This window comes from Megalobrama amblycephala, linkage group LG3 (assembly GCF_018812025.1).
Source record: "Megalobrama amblycephala isolate DHTTF-2021 linkage group LG3, ASM1881202v1, whole genome shotgun sequence".
NCBI lineage: Eukaryota > Metazoa > Chordata > Actinopteri > Cypriniformes > Xenocyprididae > Megalobrama > Megalobrama amblycephala.
In genome coordinates, this window is record NC_063046.1 from 48369573 (window position 1) to 48394869 (window position 25297).

At 37.0% G+C, this 25297-nt stretch overlaps 1 protein-coding gene and 1 pseudogene across 5 annotated transcripts in view; both read left to right on the forward strand.

The window, feature by feature from the left end:
- The window catches only part of serpinh2 (serine (or cysteine) peptidase inhibitor, clade H, member 2), an 89801-nt gene that overhangs the window by 10366 nt on the left and 54138 nt on the right, over positions 1–25297 (forward strand). For all 5 annotated transcript variants that reach the window (XM_048185857.1, XM_048185856.1, XM_048185859.1 and 2 more), the window contains exon 2: positions 20577–20668. The gene's annotated coding sequence lies outside the window, so the exon portion shown is untranslated. The remainder of the gene's footprint in view (positions 1–20576; positions 20669–25297) is intronic.
- On the forward strand, positions 22959–23075 carry LOC125265972 (annotated as a pseudogene).

The following is a 25297-nucleotide window of genomic DNA, read 5'->3' on the forward strand; positions in this document are numbered from 1 at the left end:
CAAACGAAATGACTGAACAAACATATAATCCGGAATGTGATCCGGGATGCCTTTAGCCGTTAAGCGACTGTCAATGTCTTGCTCCGGAGGCAGTCATATGCACATGTATTTGCCCGTGTGATGTCACAGATCCCACAATATCAAAACGAGCTTGATTAAGTACTTTGTGTCTAATGAGGAGGACATTTTAAGCTCTGAAACCTGCAGGATGTTTTAATGGTACAAAGACCTCTTATATGTCAAAAGATCAAGGCAAATTTGAGGCTTATTTTTTTTTTTTTTTTTTTTATGGTTTTGAAAAAAGCCTCTTATGCTCATCAAGGCTGTGTTATTATTAGATAAAAACTTGTAAATAAAGTAATATTGTGAGATATTATACAACTTAAAATAATTATTTTCTGTTTTAAAATATTTTTTAAAATGTAATTTATTCCTGTAATGCATCATTACTCCAGTCTTCAGTGTCACATGATCCTTCAGAAATAATTCTAATATGCTGATCTGCTGCTCAAGAAACATTGTTATTATAATCAATGATGACGATTTTCATTTTTGGGTGAACTGTCCCTTTAAAGTTAACGGAACGTCTGTATGACGTTAGGTATTATTAATTTGTAAACATTTTTATAATCTTAGTGGAACATAGTTTCAATATTCTATAATAATTTTATATTTTAGCTCATGACGTTCTCAGAATGTTCTGAGTTCTACATTTAAAAGAACATTCTTTTGAACAGCAACATTTTTTGATTGCAAGAATGTTTTCAGTAATGTTATGCTAACCTTTACATAATGTTTTTCTCATTTAAGAAAGAAATGTAATTTTTGTTTGCAAACCTGAGGGTTGTGTGAGATGCCTCGTTGTGCATTTTGTGAACATTTGGACCTCCGCTTTGAGATTCCTTACGGCATGAGCGTGAGCTTGCCATGGCGGTGTTGTGATAGAGAGATTGCGCCGCAGTGCCGTCTGTCTGAGGGAGAGGCCTGCCTCTGATGGGCCCTCTGAGAAATGAGCTGCTTTTAATGAAGTGGCATTATTAGCAAAGAGGGACAGATAGCTCTCCTCTGGGAGACACACGACTAATGCTGCAACATACATGGAGCGAGAGAGACGGGAGAAGGGTGGATGAGAGAAAGATGGAAAGACGAGAGCTGATATGATAGAGAGACTTTGGGCGAAAATGAACGAGAGAGAAATTTTGAGGGCAGCACTTTCAAGGGAGATGCGATTTGTTTGAGAGACACTGAGCGTGTGTGTGTGCGTGTGTGTCTCATTTAGAATGGAGTGCTAAAAGCTGTGGTCTGAATTAGGCCAGTGTCCATTAATAATGAATATCCAAAATAGCACCATCACAAATCAAACTCCCCGGACACACGCTGCAATTTAGGAGCAGTACTGCCCAAAGCTACATGCTGTACAGCACAGATACACACACACACACATACATGAACAAACATCAGGGTACTGAAATGTTCTCGCTCTGATGAAGTATATGAATGCATGAACACACAACTTACCCCAGCACATCACACACACACAGTTACGACTTGATGGAGATTATGACACACAGGCAGTACAATGGGCTCTAAACCCCTACCAAATCTACCACAATGCCACTGATTGCTAATCAGTTCTTTGGTACACACACACGCACACACACACACACACACGTGTTGGGTTTCCATGTTTTATGGGGACTTTCCATAGACATAATGAGTTTTATACTGTACAAACTGTATATTCTATATCTACAAAACCTACCCATCACAGAAAACTTTCTGCATTCTGTTTACATTTTCAAAAAAATTACATAGCATGATTTATAAGCGGTTTTCCTCATGGGGACCAAAAAATGTCCCTACAAGGATTTCAGATATTGTTTTGTAAGGGGTTTACCAGGACCGCACACACTCGTTTTTCTATCATGATGGACTTTTTTTTTTTTTTTACTTTGTTTTTATATTTTGCTGATATTTTTCATTTCCTAGTTCTAAGTCTAACCTTCACAGAATTTTTTACATTTTTATATTTTCAATCAAATATATTTTTTATTATATTTTACTTACTATTATTATTATTATTATTATTATATTTATAAAACGGTTTGTTCCTGTCCTTGATTCTAAATGGTCAGTAGCTGTGTTTTATTCACAATAAAAACACGTCTATGATCGCTTCACCCAGTGGTTCTGTGTATCACTACACAACACTCTTAGCAATGTAAACTGTATGTTCTCAATTGATATTGTTCATTGAAGCTTACTGAATTATGTAGAAGAGTATCGTGAGAAAGAGATTGATTGAGCGAGATTATTACCTGCATTCAGATTTAGCATTTTCCTTCAGGTCAGTCCTATGAATAATAAAAAATCTGTTAATGTCCGATGTATTATCTTGTCCTTTTAACAGTTAGGGGTTTTCCCGTGACTGACAGGCGCAATTCAAAGCATTTGTCAGTTGCGTCTTGTTTCTGTTTTCCAAACAATTCAGTCTTTTCAATGTAAAAGTCTTCGCTACTGACTGACACACTCATAAAGACAGTCTTTGTCGCCATCTAATGGCCTAATAATGAAACTTCTGTTGCAGTTCACGTTCAGGGACTATTTTTTCCGGCGGAAGGAAGGCTTTAGTGAAACTTTCCTTCATGAAAGTTGCACTGATACATATTTTTGGCTTTAATATTTGTATTGTGTGGTAACCGTTTTATAAAAGCAATAAGGTACTCGAGGCTAGTGCTGTATCATGATAAAGTCAAGGCTTACTCCGCTTCGCGTCGTGCCTAACAACGCCCTTCAGTCGTGACTTATTCACGATACAGCACAGCCTTGAGTACCGTATTGCTTACATATATAATATATTATAATACTATATTATAATAATTTTATTTTATAAAATTATTAATATTTTTCATTATATAATAATTTTATTAATGCTTATATTTTCATTAGACATTATTTAGAATGTTTTTAAAAGACCTTTTCTTTGGTGCTATTTAGGATATTTTTTGGTCCCCCCGAGAGGAAAAACGCTTATAAATCATTAGTAAAAAAAAAAAAAAAAATTTTATGTAAACATGCATAAAGTTTTCTGTGATGGGTAGGTTTAGGAGATATAGCACATACAGTTTGTACAGTATAAAAATAATTGTGTCTATGGAAAGTCCCATTAAAACATGGAAGCCATTTTCTTTGTGAGCTGCTCCCCACAACCTGCGAATTCAGGTTTTTATGTAAGAAAAAACTGGACACCCATAAAACTTGTCTGAATGCATCAGCTCATTTGTGGTCACATATAATGAAGATTTTTTATTGGGCCCAGAGATAATTACTGCCTTAATTATGATAATAATAAAGATGCATGCATAGCAGAAGATCTTGCAGTTGGAGTGTTTACACAACACCTCCAAGGTCAATTTTGGAGTTCAGAGCTTCTGGAGCTGTAATGGAGGCAGTGAGTAGAGGTTTGATCTCGCTGCGTGTGATCTGAACAGTGTTACGACTCCACAGCAGTAAAGGGTTACTTGGGTTAATCCAGAACCACTCACTCACTCCAGTGTGCCTTTTCTCTTTCCACTGTCTCCATCTGTTTTTCTTTCACAATTGCACATGTTCTACATCTTGTAAATGTGACCACATTTGCACAACCAAATACAGGTATAATTGTGGCATGTTTTCACTGAATGTCATTCATACACACAACTGTTCAAAAGTTTGGCATTGGTAAGGTTTTTTAAATGTTTTTGAAAGACATCTCTTATATGTACCTTACCAATATATATATATATATATTACTGTTGACAAACCTGATGCGCTATTTCCTTATGCAAATGAGAGCTATGATGGAAGGAATTTTTTTTTTTTTAGTGAATAACAATTTAAATGTCTCTAATTTTTCATGTATGCATTTAGCAGATGCTTTTATCCAAAGCAACTTTAAGGTCCATTCACACCAAGAACGATAACTATAAAGATAACCTTAACGATAACTATAAGAGCGTCCACACAAACGAACGATATTGCTCTGTTTATTCAAAGTACGCAGCAGTTTTGTCATCTGCCATTTTAAATGTTGGAACTCTAAAAGCAGGATGGATTCTGATTGGCTGATTCCAGCAATATCGTTTCTATGTGCCATAGTCGTTATAGTTGTGGTGTGGACTTTGCTATTCTTTTATATTTGAAACTATATCTTTATCATATCATTAACATTATAGTTAACATCCTTGGTGTGAATGGGCCTTAACGTGGCATTCAAGGTATACATTTTTATAAGTTCTTGCTTTCTTGGTGAATTGAACCATGACCTTGGTGTTGCTAGTGCCGTGCTTTACTGTTTGAGCGGAAGGCTTTTCCTTTTGTAAAGCTATATTGTATGATTTATGAAGACTTGGAAAAAGTTGAGTTTATTTTATGAATAGCATCAACAACTCTGTGTTCCTCAGAAGAAAGTCATACAGGTTAAGAACGATGTGAGGGTGAGTAAATGATAACAGAATTTTCATGTTCAAACATTACTGTGAATAAAGATATTCAAAACATGGATAAAACTTTGGAAGGAACCAAGAAGGCATATAAAAAAACAAAAACAAAAGTATTCATACACACATATACTTTGGCCAAAAATATAATCTAGCCATGCAACATTTATAATAATGACTACATTTGTTATTCAATTAAACGCTGAAATATTGTCCATCGAGGTAATGAGAGGAATACAGGCTGTGGTAAGGAAACATCCTTCATTGTTTGGCAGACATCAGACAAGATGCTGCAACACAGATGAGGTAGAACTGTGGGGATTGATGGAGGGTCAAAGCTGGATCTCCATTTCTTCATTTATTTTCCATAAATCCCTCTTTTGGTTGTCTTTTTTTATGCTAATAGCAACTATATATAGTTGGTGGGCTAAACTCTCATTGTGACCACAGAGCTGTGAAGTATAACAGTATAACGGAACAGAGCTTGTATTGAGCCTCGGGCTACCTGTGTGCTTATGACAGGATTAAACTGGGCCAGAGCCAGCTGGAGCCAAAACACCAGCGCAGACTAGTTCTGGCAGACATGAACTAACGTGATCACAGAATCGCAGATTTCACTGATTCGTAATTGAGCTGAATGAGGCATAGCCAATATACATTTGGTCAACATGTAGGCTATTTATCTTTTCTTTTTTCTTTTTCTTTTTTTAAACCGTTTTACTGGTTGTATTTATATAGGTATAATAGAAGGAAAGAGACAACAGAAAATGATGATGAAATAAAGGGGAATTAGGAAATTTTCCAAGGCAGATGGACACTGAAACTGTTAGGCTCAATGTCCCCATGAATCATAACAAAACCTTAAGGGACATAATTAATGTCTTAATTCAGATATAAATATGCCAAATAGTCTGTGTTTTCAGGTTAGTATTAGTCTTGTATAGTACGACTGTCAATTTAACTCAAATTTCGTGTGATTTAATATATTTAATATACACACTACCATTCAAAAGTTTGAGGTCAGTAAGGTAATTCAATAAGAATTTTTTTATTATTCAGCAGGGATGCATTCAATTTGACAGTAAAAGGTAAAACATCGATATACTGTAAAAAAAAAATTGTTGGTTTAACATAAAAAACGTAAGTTACCTGGTTGCTTTAAAATTTTGAGTTCATTGAAATTAAAAATTTGAGTTAATACAATGAAGGCGATTCAACAGAAACTTGAACCAAATTAATTATTTAAGTTGATTTGACAAAGAACAAATGTTGTGATAAATCATGATCAAATGATTTTTTTACAGTGTATTGATGCAAAAGATTTCTATTTCAAATAAATGCTGTTCATTTTATCAAGGAATCCTGAAAAAAATGTATAATTGGTTTCAGCAAAGATATTAAAAAGCAAACTTTTTTATACTGGAATTAATAAGAAATGTTTCTTGAACATCAAATCAGCATATTAGAATGATTTATGAAGCATCGTGTGACACTGCGTCATGTGACAGTGCATCACAGGCATAAATTACATTTTAAGTGTTATTACAAAAATTAAATTTGAAAGTTTCTGTAATGACAATGATTTATGATTTACTTTTCTGCCACAGTAATGTCTTTTTTTTTTCATTTAAGGGCTTATCTAGGCAAATATTGATTTATTAATTAAATGCATATCATGTAATTAACATTTTGGTAACACTTTATTTTAATGTGCCATGTTACACATGTTACATGTATTTACTATAGTAATAACCATAAATTAGGTATAATTACATGCAACTAACCCTAAACCAAACCCTAATCCTACCCTAACCCTAAAGTAAGTACATGTACTTAATTAATATTACTCACTACATATGTATAATTACACAGTAATAGGGACACATTAAAATGAAGTGTAACCAACATTTTTAATCAATTGACAGTCCTAGTTTATAATTATACTTAGCTTATATTATGAAGTGATATGGAAGTGAATGGGAGATCCTTACATACTTGTGTGCCAGAGGAGAGAGAGCGACTGCATGGGATATATAAGTGGACGTTTGATGCCACTTGTGTTACACCACTCAATCATGTTTGTGTGTGTGTGTGTGTGTGTGTGGGAGAGAGTGATAACGGCATTGAGATCAGTCTGCTTCTCTTGACTCTGTGCTGCTGGGGCTCCTCAACTGAGATTGGTGTGAATTATTCTAGCTCACCAGTTTCATTTCCAATACAAGACCAGACACACAACATGCACACGCTCCCCAGGAACAGGGTCTGAAGGTTTAATTCCATGCTGTATGTTTAAGTGTGTGTGTGTGTGTGTGCACGTATTGTTGAATATTTAATGAGACAAAACCATAGTATGAATATTTGATGATGACATGTGTCCCATATGGAGGGTTCAAAGACCACCACGCCCACAGCTCAAGACGTGTGTGTGTGTGTGAGTGAGAGAATGAGGGAGGGGGTAAATGAGGGAGATCACAGGAGTGTGTGTCTGTGTGTTAGAGATTAACATGGATTAATGTGTGTGTGTGTGTGTGTGTGTACACTGATGTGTCTCAAATCTCCTCCCAGCTTCTCATATCTGTCTATATCTTTATTCTTCCCCGTGTCCCTCGTTCTTATCAGTCCTTTTGTTTATCAGTCTCAGCTCCTGCTATCTGTCCGTCTCTGACAGACCTCTCTTTTAATTTGCACTCTCCTTCTGTCCATCACTTTTGTCCCCTACTAGACTGTTTTTAATGCCGTTTTGTCCATTAATGCATACATCTGCGAGTGTCCCATTTAAACACACATTCATTGGAATTAATCAGCTTTAGTGTTCATTAGCCGCTAAATACAATGACTCTCTCTCTAACATGTCAGTCTGTTTCTAGTCCTTCCTAATCTGACATGCTCTCTTGATTGTATATCAATCTGAGTCTGTGTTTTTCCCTGTGGACTTCAATGCAATTACTCACATCTGAAGCAGAACACACATGCACCTATAAACACACACACCTTATTCCCACCACCCAGAGAGAAAATATCAGCATCTGCTGTGAGAGAGAGAGACATTAATTAACCCCGCCCCTCTGCTTCTGATGTGCCCCTCTTGAACCCCCTGCTTTAATCCACACCTGAGCCACTCACACACAATCACAACACTCACGTTTGTTCCTTCCAAGAAGTTGTGCTGGTAATGTAAGTGTCAACTCTGTGTATGTGTGACTGGCAGCTACAACATCATCACGATGAGTCTGGGCCTGCGGTGAGGGAGTGCTCACTCATATATGATGTTGTGCAGAATTCTGTCCCCCTTCCTCAATGACTGATGAAAAATGTATGCCATCCTTGTTCCAAAAATATCCATATTTAAACCTTTATTAACCCAAATAACTAACTTCCGGCAGACGGCCGTATGCATCGTTTTGCGGCAGAAGAGTAACCTCTGAACTGACGCATAATGTGACGAACGTGGAAGCGCAGAGGAGAGAGCGAAACAAAACACCGGTCACGAATTAGAAGTCAAAAACGAGAGTTTTTTTAAAGAGAAATTTCGGAGGATTATAAGAGAAGAGGAGCTTGAGTTTGTTGCACAGCTTCTAAGCTTACGATACTCCTACATCCTATGTCATACATCGCATCAGGGGTTACTCTTGTGGCACAAGTCGACTTGCACATTATCTGTACGGTCGTCTCCTGGAAGCTAGTTTATAAAGTTTATTATATATTTTAGTTTATAAAGTTTTAAATATGGATACGAAAACCCATCACTTCACTTCAGAAGGCCTTTATTAACCCCCTGGAGCTGTATGGATTATTTTTTATGATGGATGGATGCATTTTTTTTGGCTTCAAAATTGCGCCCCCCGCCCCCCCCCATTCACTACCATTATAAAGCTGGGAAGAGCCAGTATATTTTTAAATGTAAATTTTCATCTGAAAGAAGATAGTCATATACACCTAGGATGGCGTGAGGATGAATAAATCATGGGATATTTTTCATTTTTGGGTGAACACCCTTTAAAAGAGCTTTTTTAAACAGTTACTGCTAAGTTAATAGGCTGTTAAAGGGATAGTTCACCCAAAAATGAAAACGTGATGTTTATCTTCTTAGCCCCAGGGCATCCAAGATGTAGGTGACTTTGTTTCTTCAGTAGAACAAAAATGATGATTTTTAACTTGAACCGTCTGTCAGTCTTCTAATGCGTGTCAATGGCAACACAATTTATAAGAGTCAAAAAATATGCATAGACAAATCCAAATTAAACCCTGCGGCTCGTGACGGCACATTGATGTCCTAAGACACAAAACGATCGGTTTGTGCGAGAAACCGAACATTATTTATATCATTTTTTACCTCTAAAACACCACTATGTCCAACTGCGTTCAGCACTCGTTTAGTAAGGTCTGATCGCGCTCTGACAACAGAAGTAATGTCTAGCACTCATTGAAGTATACACGCGAGACATCATGAGATACGCACAAATTGTGTTCCCATTCACTCGCATTATTTGACTGACAGGCCGCAACGGTTGGAGTTAAAAATCATCATTTGTGTTCTACTGAAGAAACAAAGTCACCTACATCTTGGATGCCCTGGAGGTAAGCAGATAAAACATCAAATTTTAATTTTTGGGTGAACTATCCCTTTAAGCTAGTAGGCTAAGCTGTTAGCTTAGATAGAGGACGTTTCTTTCTATCTATCTATCTATCTATCTATCTATCTATCTATCTATCTATCTATCTATCTATCTATCTATCTATCTATCTATCTATCGTCTGTCTGTCTATCATTCTTTCTGTTGTTGTTCTGTCTGTCTTTATATCTAACTGTAATTCTATCAGTCTATCTGTTGTTTTGTCAGTCTGTGAATCTATCATTTGATCTGTCTATTGTTTTATCTATCTATCATTCTATCTGTTTATGGCAGCATCCTGCTAGCATCCTATTTGTAGTTTGACAATAGCTGTTGCCAAGCTTAAAATAAGTAGCACATACAAATATTGGGTAGAATAGTCAATTATGGTTAGATTGGACTATTTTTAATTTTGGATGAATCATAAGTATGCTGTGATTATAATCAACATTTCTCTAAACTCGTCTGCCATTTGGGATTTTTTCTTAGTGCATTCTAGTATTGCCTTCTCTGCAAAGGATGTCATGTTGATGTGCCTTAGAAGGCAGCATAATGTTATCTTCGTGTTGTGAGCGTTCCTATGATGCTTTAACATGTTGTTTAGGTAGGCAGCTAACTAGGGTTTGGAACAGAGCTTGAGGGTGCCAACCTTTGAATGGCAACTCGGCCTCAACCCAATCTCTATCCTGCTCTCTCTGTCTCTAATTGTTACCATCTCTGTCCTTTGTTCTGTTTCTTTTCTGCTTCGGTTCGTCCAAACCATGTATCCATCCAAAAACCCAAATGCTATTTGTGTGTGTGACTGCAATTACAATACCAGAGTTTTGGAAAGCAACCAATAAAACCAATGAGAGAGAGGGAGTCCTTTGTGACTTCCCTCTGATTTTTTTATTGCTCCTTTATGAGATTTTTCTTACTAATGGCACATTGAGCCTCCCATTCTCTCTCTGTGTGTGTGCAATCCTGGCAGCATCGAGCATTAAAATACAGCATGTGAGAAAAAATGGCCGAATCCCACAGGTACTTTATGGCGAGGAGGAGGTCATTGCGTTTCTGAGTCATATTCAGATATCGGGCAGTTCTGGAGAACATGAAGAATTTGAATGACCTTGGACAGTTACACTAACTCACGGATGGGAAGATGGAAAGAGTGAATGAGATGTGTGTGTGTGGGTACCGACATCAAACATTTTTTTTTTTTTTTTTTGACTGACAGTTCAAGGAAATAGTCACACCTATGATTATTAAGCGTGCACTTCCCAGGCCCTGCAGGCCATTAACTAGCAATTCAAATGTTTGCAAATAGTGTGTGTGTGTGTGTGCGTTTGCCCCCCTTGCATGCAGATTAGCTTTCGTGCACATGTTTTAATTATGCTCATTTCCTGATTTTGCACAGTTGTGTTTGTGTGATTTAATTCTGTTGCTCAGTGCTAAATATATAAAGAGAGGAAATGTCTTCCGACATCTTATGCAAACAAAACCGGTGTGTGTGTGTGTGTGTGTGTGTGTGTGTGTTTGTGTGTTTTATTTAAAAGATTTATTTTTTTTAAGCGTTAAACCTGTTTTTGACAGATGACATCTCAATCCTGCGGTTGCAGGTGTTCAGCGAGTGTATGTGTGTGTGTGTTTCAGGGTCATACCTTGCCTCTGGCTCTTGGAACAGTAGTCGGAATAGGGCGAGCGGTAGAATGCTGAACGGATAGTGGGCGGAGCACAGGAAGAGATTCACACCTCTGGAATGTCTTTACTACTGTTTGCCACTGGGAATATCCTCTGCACTCCGTTTTTCTCTCCTCCTCGTTCCTCTCCCTCGCTCCTGCGCTCTTTCAGACAGTGAGGAACAGATGGGGCTAGACAGGGTGTGAAGGCACACCTGGTTTTCATCCACTGAGAGAGTGAGAGACAGCATGAGCAAGAAGAGAACAGACATGAAAAGACAGAGAGGGTAAAAAAAGTGGAAATGTTTCGTGATCTCTGTCGATTATAGTTTACATGAGTTGGGATCTAAGCAGACTTTGAAATGTTTACCCATGCATACAGTTTACAAGGGTATTTTTGGGGTATGGAATATAATAATATATACTGCAGCATAGATGTGTCCTCTACTGTCTGTAGTGTTGTCAAAAGTACTGCCTGCAATACCAAGTCGGTACTAAAATTTTAAAAATGTGATGCTTTGAGTGCTGTTGAGCGGATACGTAAACAGTTGATTGGCAGTTGTGTTCACATGCTCATCAGATATGTCTGTGATTGGCTACAATGATCACCGCTTCAAAAACATGATGTAAATAGACATCAATGACACTCTTCACCGAGAGCTTACAGAGATACACACAGGAGCGATTGAAAGCAAGCCCCTGCTTTCAAATTCAAACACTTCCTTGTGCTTTCAAACATTCCCGTGCGTTGATCATTGTAGCCAAGCACTAGTCTCGTGTAGCCAGACCTTCAGACTGACGGCAGAAGGTCTGGACTTTATCGCAGCTTTCAATGGTCAAGGACCGCCCAAGAGGACGTTCGACTGACATGTAACTCAACCAATCACAGTTCGTTTTGTTACGCGTCATGTTTAGGGTTGTGAAAATATAAAGTCGATGTCCCTACAACAGAGGTGTCCAAACCAAAGTCCCTTTAAGACAAGTCATTTCACTCGGTAACCATCTTTGAAACGCCTCTCGGCATTCAAGTGCAGCTCATATCTCTTTTAATGGGGAAACATCAAATTCTCCAAAGCTGTTTGCCAAGCTTTCAATTAAATTTCATATTTGAAATCACCAATGAAATCTGACAACAACTGTCTCTTTTGTTTCTAAACGTTCAGATCATGACAAAAAAACAAAACTATTTTTCAGGCTGGACCAAGCTAATGCGCATGCGCAGTCCTAAGAGCATGTCTCTATAGGAAGCATGCATCAGACTGTTTCTATAGGAACCGGAGCTTCTAAGGCCGTGTGTCCACCAAAGCGTTTTTTCCTGCTCCGAGCGTACTTTTTCAATTGTTTTCAATGGGAGCGCTGTGATTTTTAAACGCCAGGAGCGCAACGAGCCGCTGAGCGTCTTTTTTACGCTCAAGCGCTGAGATCTCGCGTTTTTTACTGGTCGCCTCGAGTTGAAGAATGTTCAACTTTGAGTAAAACGCTGCGCTCATCACTGTCACTTTTTAGCCAGCCATCCAATCAGAGTGAAGGAGGGGCGGGACAAATACAACACCGGCCAACTGATATTCCGTATCATAGCAACAAAGCGTCTCAATGGAAAAAAAACGCTACGCTGCAATTGGTGATTGGCTCTAATTTATAAGGCAGGACTTACTCTGCCATATTGCACGTTGCAATTCAAAACAATTCGAGTGACGCGTCTTGTGTTATTCTATAGTCTTTGTCCAAACTCAGTCCTGGAGGGCCACTGTCCTGCATAGTTTAACGCCAACTTGCCTCAACACACCTGTCCGGAAGTTTTTAAATAATCAGACCTTGATTAGCTGGTTCAGGTGTGTAATTGGGGTTGGAGCTAAACTCTGCAGGACGGTGGCCCTCCAGGAGCAGGATTAGACACCACTGCCCTACAATAACAGACCAGCGTGCATCTAATACATTATTCATTCAAGAACATTGTGCAAGTTTACTGCAACAGTGGTGCCGTAAACTTCACATACTTTTGAAAATCCAGCGTTTAGTTTATCCTGGAAAGCGTTCAGTCACAGTTGTAAACGATAAGGCGATCTTCTTCCATGAGAGGGTTTTGCATAACTGCATTTGTTTCCAGGCAGGGAGTGACGTCTGAGGGTGAGACTAGTTTGTGAACACAAAGGCCTGTCAGAGGTGTTTACGAATCCATTCAACAGCGCTCAAAGCATCACATTTTTAAAATTTCAGTACCCGACTTGGTATTGTGGTCAGTGCTTTTGACAACGGTAACTGTCTGTGATATCCCATAGTCCTGTGTGGGTACAGTAAAATTGGCTAGTGGAGTGGTTGAAAATGTGTGAACATTTGGTTATCTTTAAAGTGCCCCTATTTTGCTTTTTTGAATGTTACCTTTCATGCACTGTGTACTATAGCTGTTTGTGAATAACAAATAAAGATATTACCTCCTAAAAGAAAGAATCGATTCTGAACTGCTCATACGAGTCGTCAGAAATTCCACTTCCAGTTACAAACCTACTTAATTACAATGAAACTAATTTGCATAATCCCAGCCTATGGTCTTCATTGGCTGCTGGCAAATCTACTTTGACCCGCCCTCAAACACTGTAGTTGTAGCTGAGATCTGGAAAAGTTTGGTTCGTGTTGTCAACACATCAAGAAAATGCTGTTTTCTATGCTGCAAATCCACTTTGCTGCACTTCTGAAGGATGAGGACTCGCGCTGGAATTGATACGGAAAAACAGACTCCATCATTACTGTTCTTATGATTACAAGCACTGAGGAAGCCTTTGGAGCTGAAATTTAGATATGGTAATGGGATTTCTTTTCTAACAATCACTGTAAGCAGTAGACCAATCACAACAGACTGGGCTGTCTGACCAATCAGAGCAGAGTAGGCTCTAGGATAGGAGGGGTTTAGAGAGACTGAATCTTCGAATTAACCATTTTCAGACTCTTTGGCAAATAAGAAAATTAAAGTGTTTTTTGACCTTCGATGCATGTAAACCTTTTGTAGGACACCTCCAAAACAAAATTAGAAACCTTTAAAATATCATAATAGGGGCACTTTAACACTCTCTTGAATTTCTTCAGTTTTCTTAGAAGGCACCTTCTTACTAATACCCTGTCTGCGTTCGGTTTAGGACACAGTCAAAGTGTTGAACCTGTAATCCCTAAATTTGGTTGCTATAGTGATTTCCCAGCAGGCTTTGTGATAAGGAGGGATATTGACTGTACCTCGACCAGAAAAAGCATGTTGTATTATGTCTTAACCTTTAGATTATTTCTGTTCGTGGCTTAAAGTAGGTATGTATCCTGCTGTTTTACCTGTCAGTAAGAATTTGTCCAGGTGAAATGTTGAGGTCAGTCCTGCAGAGATGTACGACCTGCTGTAATGTGAGATCATTGGTTGAGTTAGCTGCACAGCTTACAAAAATGTATGTAATTTTAAATGTAAACAGTATACCATATCAGTATCAGTTGATATGGAATATGTAAATTTAAATGCGCATGTTTATTTCCTCTATTTTTATAATTTGTTTACCTTTGCCATCATCTAACACTCACTTAAAGTTAATCATTAAAAACAAATAATTTAGTATCACCGTTTAATGTAATCTTTAGCAAATCTCAAAATGAATACATTGTCCATGCTTTATAATATACATTATTGTGTTGTGATGACTAAATTTACAAAAAGATTGATTTTAGTTTTATCATGCAAATAAAATTAGCTTGATACTACCCTATTATTAAAAACGATAGTGTACATTATATGAGAACACGCATAAATAGGTCGATGTATCAGAGCACTGACGAATTCGAGTTGTTTCTGACATGATTGTTGCATTGAACCCAATCTTTTGCAGCTCTCTAGAGTTCCAATCTTCAATAAAGCATGAAATATATTATTATCATCTAATGTTTATAGCATGCACATTTTTTTAGATGAAGTGTTTGTTTCAGAAATTGCCCCACCGTATCAAGCAACTGATTTTCTTTCCAGACTATAGTAACAGTCTAAATAAGATGAATAAGGCCAATGAATAAAGGCAGAATGTGTATTCATGTCAGGTCTTGAATCTGAGGGTATTCTCTGTATGCTTTACAGTGAAGCTTTCTGCATGTGCATCTGCTCATATCTTGTGATGAAGACTTGAGATTCATCTCCTGCTGTCTGTAATTTCTAAACATGTCATATTATTCATGAGTGAAGACTGCACAAACACACACGCCCCATTTGTGTGTGTGTGAATATTAATATGGGCAAGTCATATGCATATGTATTCTGTGTGTGGACCTGAATCAGCTAATGTGTGTTTATGTAATTAGTGGTGTGAAAAACTACTTTTGTGTATGTGGATTTATGCTCGTGGAGGATATTTTGCCCCTTAATGTAAATTTTTATTATATGTTATTTATAAATCAAAGTTGCATTCCGAATAAATGTGTGTGTGTGTGTGTGTGTGTGTGTGTGTGTGTGTGTGTGTGTGTGTGTGTGAATATTAATGTGGGCATGGCAAATGCATATATATATATATATATTTATTTATTTATTTATTTTTTTTTTTTTTTTTTTTTTTTTTTTTTATGTGTGTGTGTGGACCTGAATCAGCTAATGTGCATTTATGTAGTTGTATGATAAACTACTCCTGTGTGTGTTTGTGGATTTATGCTTGTGGAGGATATTTTGTGTTTGTGTGTGTGTGTGTGTGTGTGTGTGTGTGTGCGCGCACACGTTAAAAAAAAAAAAAAAAAAAAAAAACTTTAGTTGTGCAACAGTAGAAGTGTGTTGCTATGTGAAGGCCAGGTCTTTAATAGTCGGTGCGGTCGCACTCCACTTGATGCGTCAATGAAGACACCGCAGGATCCACAATGAAGCCGCTGCTTGAAATGTGATGGAGCAGGAAATAATTGTAGTTTCAGGGTCAGACAGTTTGTATTTAGAGACATTAAATTACATTGACCAGAAACACTTCAAGAAGCAAGACTAATATTTGTATTTAATGTGTTGTTGTTATGTCCCTGTCCACTCTTATAGATAAATGATCTGAATATGTTTTGGTTTAGGTCCTAATGTTTTTTTTTTTTTTTTTTTTTTTTTTTTTTACATAAAAACAGCTTTTTATGTAAAATTCACTTTATAAAAGACCCACATTTCTAACTTTCATTCATGGGGATAACATGGATAATTTGACGTGTTTTAGTGTAAGATTTTTGCCCATCTTTTGAAAAATGCAGTTTTAAAAGTAAAAAAAAAAAAAAAATCACTTTAACCAGTAGATGGCTGCAGAGCTCCACTATTTGTTATGTGTTATTTGACTGACTGAAAGATGTCTTTTCATAAGTTTTTTTTTTTTTTTTTTTTTGGATTCATGTCTAAATATTATGAAATCACAATTATAACAATAAAAATTACTTTTTGGCTTTTTTTTTTTATACTGAAAAAATTTTGATTTTGAGGATGAATTTTGTCCAATTTCTAAGTGGAGTCTCATCATAATGTAACAATATTGTAGTATTACAAAAAATACTAAACTTTGACAAAAAGTAGCCTTTATTGTTATAATTGTGATTTCATAATATTTAGATATGAATCCAACTGAAAAAAACTTATGAAAAGATGTCTTTCAATCATTCAAATATCACATAGCAAATAGTGGAGCTCTGCAGCCATCTACTGGTAAAAATGATAGTTTTTTTACTTTTAAAACTGCATTTTGCAAAAGATGGGCAAAAATCTTACACTAAACCATGTCAAATTATCCATGTTATCCCCATGAATGAAATTTAGAAATGTGGGTCTTTTATAAAGTGAATTTTACATAAAAAGCTGTTTTTGTATAAAAACCTATTTAAAAAAAATAAATAAATAAATAAATAAATAATATATATATATATATATATATATATATATATATATATATATATATATATATATATATATATATATTTATATAAATTTTAAAAATATGATAAATCCTCCAAAAACTGTACAAACATGGAGTAAAAACATTAATAAACAGAGTAAAATAACATTTGTTTAAAAAAAAAAAAAGTATTTTGTTACAAAATTGCATTTTGTTGCCTGGGGTCTGTGGAGACCCTGAAGACCCTGAGTGTACTTCCCAAAGAAGACCGCACAAGGGTTAACTACACTAAAAAAGACAATAATGAATGGCAACATTTAATTAAATATTTAGTTTAGTCGACTGATTGATGAATTATTTATTTACATGAATCGTTCAGACGATCCTATTCCTCCTCAATCCAGCTTCCCAGAGAGGGTCTGGTGATTTCCTCAGAGCTCTTCAATACAATCTGACAAAAGACAGCGATGCCTAGTTTTGTCACGCTTCACTGTAGAAAAGTATACTTATGCTGGAAAAGCTGGTTTGAAAATGACAGAAAATAGCTACCACAGCTACTGAGGTGGTAGTTAAGGTAGTAGCTTCGCAACTTTTAATTTGTTACTCCAACACTGCTGTTTGCTAGCCACTATTCTTGTCTTTGTAAAGACAATTTATACTGCCTGCTTACAATTTATATTTTCAAATTGGATTGAATCTTTTGTGTCTCCCAGATATATATCGTTGCATTTTTTAAAGGAAAATATGTGGTAAATGGAGAGAGAGCGAATGCTAAATAGAGATGTGGGGTGATGTGATGCACATAGAAAAGAAAAAGGAATCAAAGGGTGAATGAGAAAAAAAAGGTTCATCAGAAGAGAGAAGGAAAGGGGGGTATAAGGTATTAGGTGAGAGGAGAGGTAAAATAGTGTAAGTGCAGGTTCGTTATCTCCATTAGCACCTGCAGGGCTAACGAGACTGTCTCTTCGTTACCATGACGATGGCTTGTCACACAACACACACACACACACACACACACACAACTAAACTGAAAACCCCAAGCGCCCCCACCACCACCTCCGCCTCACTCCCTCATAAAACCCTCCCTGTCCCTCAGGTAATGAAAACACAAAAACACACATCAGTGTGTTCTTTATCACAATACATTTTCAGCATGTGTGTGTCTGTGTTTCTTCTACTTTTGTGTGTAAGTGCCATAAATGAGTCTGTCTGGTTTGATCAATAGACAGCGGTCGCTTTGTGTGTGTGCGTTATCCCTCATTTTACCCACCTCCGTGTCTAGGCCATCCTTAAAATCCCATCGGCGGATACATAGCGCGAAACCCTGCACACTCGAACCCATTCGATGGGATCTAGCAGGATTGAGGATTGTGTATGTGTGTGTAAGGGAGACAGTGTGTGTTTTATCTCTTGTAGTTAATGACTGCAGCACAGCTCTACAGATATTGCTTGTGTTGAGTGATCTGTGATTGTCTCCGACCGCTAGCCATTTATCAGAGCTATATGAGAGAGAAATAGACTGCAGAGAAGACGAGAGAGAGGGAGAGACTCCAGATAAGTGATGGCAGAGGTAGGGATGAAGGTAAAAAGAAGTGTAAGTTCATTTTGTCACTGTCCTGTCTGTGTGAGAGTGCGTCAGTGGCTCCTTCTGTGGCATTATGCACACAAACACGGTGTGTGAGACATTATAGTGAGATTTGGGTCCCTTGCAGATGGACCGATACACAGACACACAGCAGGCCTGCTTAATAATTAACGAGGCAAATCTATTATATGAATATTTAATGAGGATCGTTCATGCACTGTCCTGATACAGGAGTGCATTGCTGTGGGAATGTCCGTGTGGAATTGTATAGATTATACTTGAGTCAAACACTGTGTGTGTGTGTGTGTTTATGTTGATGTGTAACACTACTCTCAGTCAGACTTGATCTGACATATATGGTGTTGATAACAGATGGGAATTGGAGGGAGTTTTTGTGTTCTTGTGAGTATCAGGTCAGTGTTACTCTTTCACTATGTAGATAACTCTTTCATTTTGTTTTATTGTATTGTTTTATTTTATTTTATTTTATTAGGAATAATAATAATAATTAAAATTTTATATTATTTTATTTTATTTTAAATTTTATTTTATTTTTATTTTAAAATAAAATAATTTTTATTTTAATGTAAATGTCAAAACTATGACATTAATAATTTATGAATTATTAAATATTGAATTATTTTATTTTATACTATAATAATTCCAAATTCCAAATTGTATTATTAAATATAAAAAAGTAATTTAATTTTATTTAATTTTATTTAAAAAAATAAATGAAATAATTTTTATTTTAAATGTTATTTTATTTTAAAAAAATTTTAAATAAAATAAAATAATTTTAATTTAAATGTAAATGTCAAAAAATTACATTAATCATTTATGAATTATTAATATTGAAATATTTTAGTTTAGACTATAATAATTCCAAATTCCAAATTGTATTATTAAATATTTTAAATAAATATTTTTTTTATTTTAATAATATAAAAGAAAAGAAAATTACTTTTTATAAATATAAAAAAATATGACGTTAACCATTTATGAATTATTAAATATGTAATTATTTTATTTTATACTATAATAATTCCAAATTTAGCAAATGTCTTAATGACACTGAATTATATTATTTTATTACATTTATTTTATTACTTAAAGTCACAATGTAATTGTAATGAGGAGTCAGAAGCCATGGGATCCATTGTTGACAATCGTAGTACAACAGGCAAGAGTAAATCACCGGCAACAGCAGTATCACAGGCAAGGCAGAAACGTAACGAAGGGACAGGCACAGGGTCGGGGCAGGCAGCAAACAGAACAGGCGATATCCAGATAAACAGGCAGAAGGTCAGATGGGCAGGCAGCAAGACGTAACAGTATAAACAATCCAAGGTCATACACGGGAAAACAATACACATGGGAAAACGCGTTTAGAAATGTCAGCCGTGGCAAAACAAGACTTTGCAGTGTGTGTATGTGAGAATGCGTGTTTTATAGTCCACCGGAAGGGGATCAGGTGTGCGCGTAATCAGCGCCAGGCAATGGGTTATGGGAAATTAAGTCCAAAAGAGTTAGTACTCCGGTGATGGAGCCCTCAGGTGGTGATCAGAGGGAGCCACAGAGGCCGAATTTGTGACAGTAATGGTAGTAGCGGCAGATCTTTTCTTCCATTCTGTGATGTACATCCGCATGAAACAGGTTAATGGAAAAGGGGAAAAAGAAGTGTGGGGGGGGGGGGGGGGGGGGCTTAGTTCTTTCCAACAGTTGTTGTTTGGACGAAGGCAGATCTGAATATGCAGTCGATTGAAAAAAAAAAAAGTTTAAGCGGACTAAATGATTGAAGAATTCTGGCATACATCAGTAGAGACGAGGTAAAAAAAAAATGGATGAATCATCCACAATAAGACAAACAACATACGTTAAGAAAATTGAAGGAGCGAATTTTCATTTCATGCCGACTTCAAAAAATGAAGGCCATTAAAAATATAGAATTAATCACATGCATTGAATTTTGTCCAATTTATTATTGTATTTAGTTGGTTGGTTAACATTAAAAATATGAAATTAATCACATGCATGAGATTAATTAATGGTCATAGATTAGTATATTAGTTAGTTAGGTTAGTATAGATTAGTTTGTGTATATATCTGTGTTAATGTGTATTTATAATTTTACTAATGCTTTGAGAATGTAAAGTTTTTTTTACCTTGCCAAAGAAACCACTTGAATCTGAGAGAGTGTGAGAGAGAAGGAGAGAAGCAAATAAGAGAGACAGCAAACATGGGAGAATAAAGGAAAAACAGTGTGTGTGTGTGTGTGTGTGTGTGTGCAGTGATGTTCTCATTCCCATGCCACTTTCTCTGTTCCAATATCTGTGAGAATTAGAAACTCACACAACTCTCTCTCTCTCTTTCTGCACTGACAGCTCAATGTCAACAGTGACCCAGAGCGAGGGAGGAGAAGGAGAGGTGGAGAAGAAGAGGGGTAGCTAGGGAACAGAATGAGTGAAGGAGAAAGGTGAGCAGCCAGTAATAACACTGCTGTGTTACTTTTGAGCAGTAAAGGATTGCATTTATCAAAGCCGAGCTTGAAGAGGGGAAATATGAAAGATGGAGGAACACCGAGCCAGAACAATTGAAGTGACTTAATGATTATATTCTGGGAAGTCAGAGATATATGGCATGTATTTCATACCGAATGCATGTTTACATGCACTTTTTGGACCAGATTTATGACCTCGCACATAGTTTATAGCAAACAAACACGCTCGGGTGAAAAATGGCTTTCTGAATTATTCATCAAGGAAAGTCGCTTGATGACAATTTATGGTATCCGCCATTGTACACGAGCCTGCCATATTTTCTGCCGTCTACTCACATTTCTGATCAATTCCGTGCTTATGTTCATGTTTTTCCAAAGATGTGGTTTACGTGTGTTTCCCGTGGCCTCTCGGCACCTGTGTCTCGCCACTCCAGATACATACATTTACTGTACGTGACATGAAAAGGAACATCTTTATCCTGAGACACAATGATTTCAGCCTCATCACATGACACCTGCCGTAACCAATCAGCATCCTGCTACAAACAACTGCCCTCGTGAAGTGCGCCTGGGTGTCGTAGACAGTGTTTGATTTGAATTTGAATTTAAAATATCACCCTCATTACGATTTTCATTATCTAATCAATTATTCATGAGTTAGGCAAACGAAATGGCTTAGATGCTCAGCGAGCACTCGACAAGGGCGATTGGCCTTGAACTTGATTTTCGCTTGATTTCGCATTTTGCACCGTTCTCTCCCACTCGCTGTTTTTTTTTTTTTTTTTTTGCTCTGTTTTCACTGTCTCTCTTTGAAATTTTCTTTCCACAAAACGAAAAGTGCATGAGATTCCCAAGGGTGCGCTTTCCCCAGCTTTCAGAAACTTATTCTGTGCCACGTTCAGTCAAGAAAAAGCAAGTGAAATGGAGAAAAAAAAGAGAGAGAGAGAGGTAGAGAAAGATTGGAGAAGGAAATCAGGATATGTGCAATACAGAGCAATGGATGACAGCAAAACAGAAGGGAAGATGGAGGGTTGGCAGATGGAGGGATATGAGAGCTTTGGGACTCTGAAAGAGAGCAAGAGGAGAGAGAGAATACGCCAAGCAGAAGTATCGTGCTCGTTCAAATTGAGGGGGCACATGCAAAGTGGATTATAAATGCAATTTAAATTTATACATAAATGATAATTTAGTTGCCCAATTATTGTAGGTAAAAATGTGTTTATCTAGTACACTTGTGGCAGAAATGTCTACATTCGCAGATTTGTATTCGCTGAATTTTAGCTTGGTTTATTTAGAAAAACAATTATATACTATATTGGGATTTGAACCCTGGTTTCCTTGCTTAGTAAGTGAAAACTGCACCATTTGACGAACATGTCTAATACATATGTGAGCCTGGACCACAAAACAAGTCATAAGTCGCACGGGTATATTTGTAGCAATAGCCAACAATGCATTGCATGGGTCAAAATTATCGATTTTTCTTTTATGCCAAAAATCATTAGGATATTAAGTAAAGATCATGTTCCATGAAGATATTTTGTAAATTTCCTACCATAAATATATCAAAAATTTATTTTTGTTAGTAATATGTGTTGCTAAGGACTTCATTTGGACAACTTTAAAGGCGATTTTCTCAATATTTATATATTTTTTTTTTTTTTTTTTTTATTCCAGATTTTCAAATAGTTGTATCTTGGACAAATATTAAACCATACATAAATGGAATGCTTATTTATTCAGCTTTTAGATGATGTATAATCTCAATTTGACCCTTATGACTGATTTTGTGGTCCAGTGGTCCAAGATCCTAAAAACTCCATTAAATCAAAATGGCTGTTTTTGGTATTTAGTTTATGTATATGTACTAAAAGCCAATATTTATACTACCATTCAAATCAATAAGTTTTGTTTGTTTGTTTGTTTGTTTGTTAAATTGATCATATAGTGACAGTAAAAAATTTACATTGTAACAAAAAAATCAAACAAATAAAACTTTCTATTCATCAAAAAGTCCTGAAAAAAAAAATCAGTTTCCACAAAATTATTAATCAGCAGAACTGTTTATTAGAATGAAAATCAGCATATTAGAATGATTTCTGAAGGATCACGTGACTGAAGACTGGAGTAACGATGCTGAAAATTCAGCTTTGGCTTTTCTTTTTTTTTTTTAAATATGATGAGCTTTTCGATATTCACATTTTCTGTTTAAATAGATAATACGTCAATACAGGAAATAAACTGCGCTCATTGGGCGATTTCAGTGGCCAGCAGCCATATCACCCTGTAGCCCAAGACTGGTTGCCCACTGAAGCTAAGCAGGGCTGAGCCTGGTTAGTACCTGGATGGGAGACCTCCTGGGAAAACTAGGTTGCTGCTGGAAGAGGTGTTAGTGAGGCCAGCAGGGGGTGCTCACCCTGTGGTCTGTGTGGGTCCTAATGCCCCAGTATAGTGATGGGGACACTATACTGTCAAAAAGCACCGTCCTTTGGATGAGACGTTAAACCGAGGTCCTGACTCTCTGTGGTCATTAAAAATCCCAGGATGTCCTTCGAAAAGAGTAGGGGTGTAACCCTGACATCCTGGCCAAATTTGCCCATTGGCCTCTGTCCATCATGGCCTCCTAATCATCCCCATACACTGATTGGCTTCATCACTTTGTCTCCTCTCCACCAATAAGCTGGTGTGTGGTGGGCGTTCTGGCGCAATATGGCTGCCGTCGCATCATCCAGGTGGATGCTGCACATTGGTGGTGGTTGAGGAGATTCCCCCTTCAGTATGTAAAGCGCTTTGAGTGCCCAGAAAAAGCGCTATATAAATGTAAGGAATTATTATTATTCATAGGGCCCTCAGAAAGTGAGGATCATCACCGGCGTCCCCTCAGAAATAACAGGCGCATGACGTCCCTGATGACCATAGTAATAGTAGCATCTCATCATATGGTGATGGTATAATGGAAAGAATGGACAAATGGACTGAGAAAAGAGCGCACTTCAGGCATATCTCATTCAACATGACAGTTTTCCAAGAGGAAATTATGTTTGAACAAAATCTTTTTCTTTCCCGCTCAGCCTCAGAAGATAAATAAGGAAACGTAATGAGAAAAGTTTGTGCTGGAGAAGAAAAGCCATTGTGTCTGTATATTACCGGTCGCAAATTACGCCCGTTAAAACACCTCTTTGCTCCAGCTCCCCCTCATCAGCCATCCTCTGCCTGAGCAAAGATAAACACAGGCCCTAGATGGAGGGTAAAAAAAGAATCCAAATGAAACAAATGACCTCTTATTTTCATTTCATTCAAACCACCCCCCACCCCCAACTCACTCCTGCTCTTCCTTTCTCTCTTTCTGCTCTCGCTAATGGTTATTTGCCTTGGTGGAAAGGGTACAGTGTTCTCAAAGAGGAGAAAAGGAACTCTTCATATGAGGGAAAGGAAGAGAGGGAGAACAAGGGTGTGGATGAGAGAGAGGGGAAAAAAGGCAGAAAAATATTTCATTTAGATCCATTTTCATCCCCAGCGACACAGATCCCCTTCCTCTGGCTACAATAAAAGAAAAAAGACAGAGAAAAAGAGGGGGGTGAAAAGATATAGGAGGGGTGAAAAAAGAGAATTACATGTCAATATTTGTTCCCTTTGGCTTCTCGGATAAGGGCTGATACATTACCTAGAACCACTCCCTGTAAACCAATTCAATAACGGCGAGGTTTGCTGAGGATCACGGTGACTCAGGGGGCAGCGCGGAGAAACAACAAGAAATGGAAACAAGTGGGGAGACAGAGAGATGAGTTGAGACTGGCTTAAGTGAGAGAGAAAGGAAAAGAGTGTCAAAGCAACCAAAATCACTACTGCAACCAAAGAGAAGGCCTTAATTGTTTCTACCACCAAACGTTTAGTTCAAGAGTGTCCAAAGTCAGTCCTGGAGGGCCGCTGTCCTGCAGAGTTTAGCTCAAGCTTGTCTCAACACACCTGCCTGAAAGTTTCCTGTATGCCTATAGTGAGGCCTAAAACTAAAACTAAATAAAAAATGAATAAGAATGAATAAATGAATGTCACTAAAACTAATAGACATTTTAGTTAAAAGATTCTTGGCATGATAGCTTTTCTGCAATGTTGAACATGTTAGGCCATTAGGGACTAGAGGTGAAAATATATATATGATTATAATGTGGTGCAAAGCATGGATCTTAACAGAGAGGGATTTGGTGTACTTGTACACTGTCCCTATCAAATAAACTGATAACACTTTAGAATAATGGTACGTCATTAATAGGTTACTATGCAGGACAAATGAGTTAACTTCAGTGTCTTATGGTGGGGTAAGTTGAACCACTGGATCAATTTACCCCACAGCATTTGTCTCACTTTGCCCCATATTTAGCCAAATGGTTTAATACATTGGTAAATTACCAACATGCATCATAAATATTTTTAGACCTGGCTAAATTTGCTTTGATGTAGCAGCCATTACATCTGATATGCTAAAATTTTACTTTGACAAGTCAAAAACAAGTTTTTTTGACTTTGACAAGTTTTTAAAGTAAATTGGTGCTTACCACTCATCCCATTTGCTTTTCCATTTCACAGTCTGGCAGAAATGATGGGTGG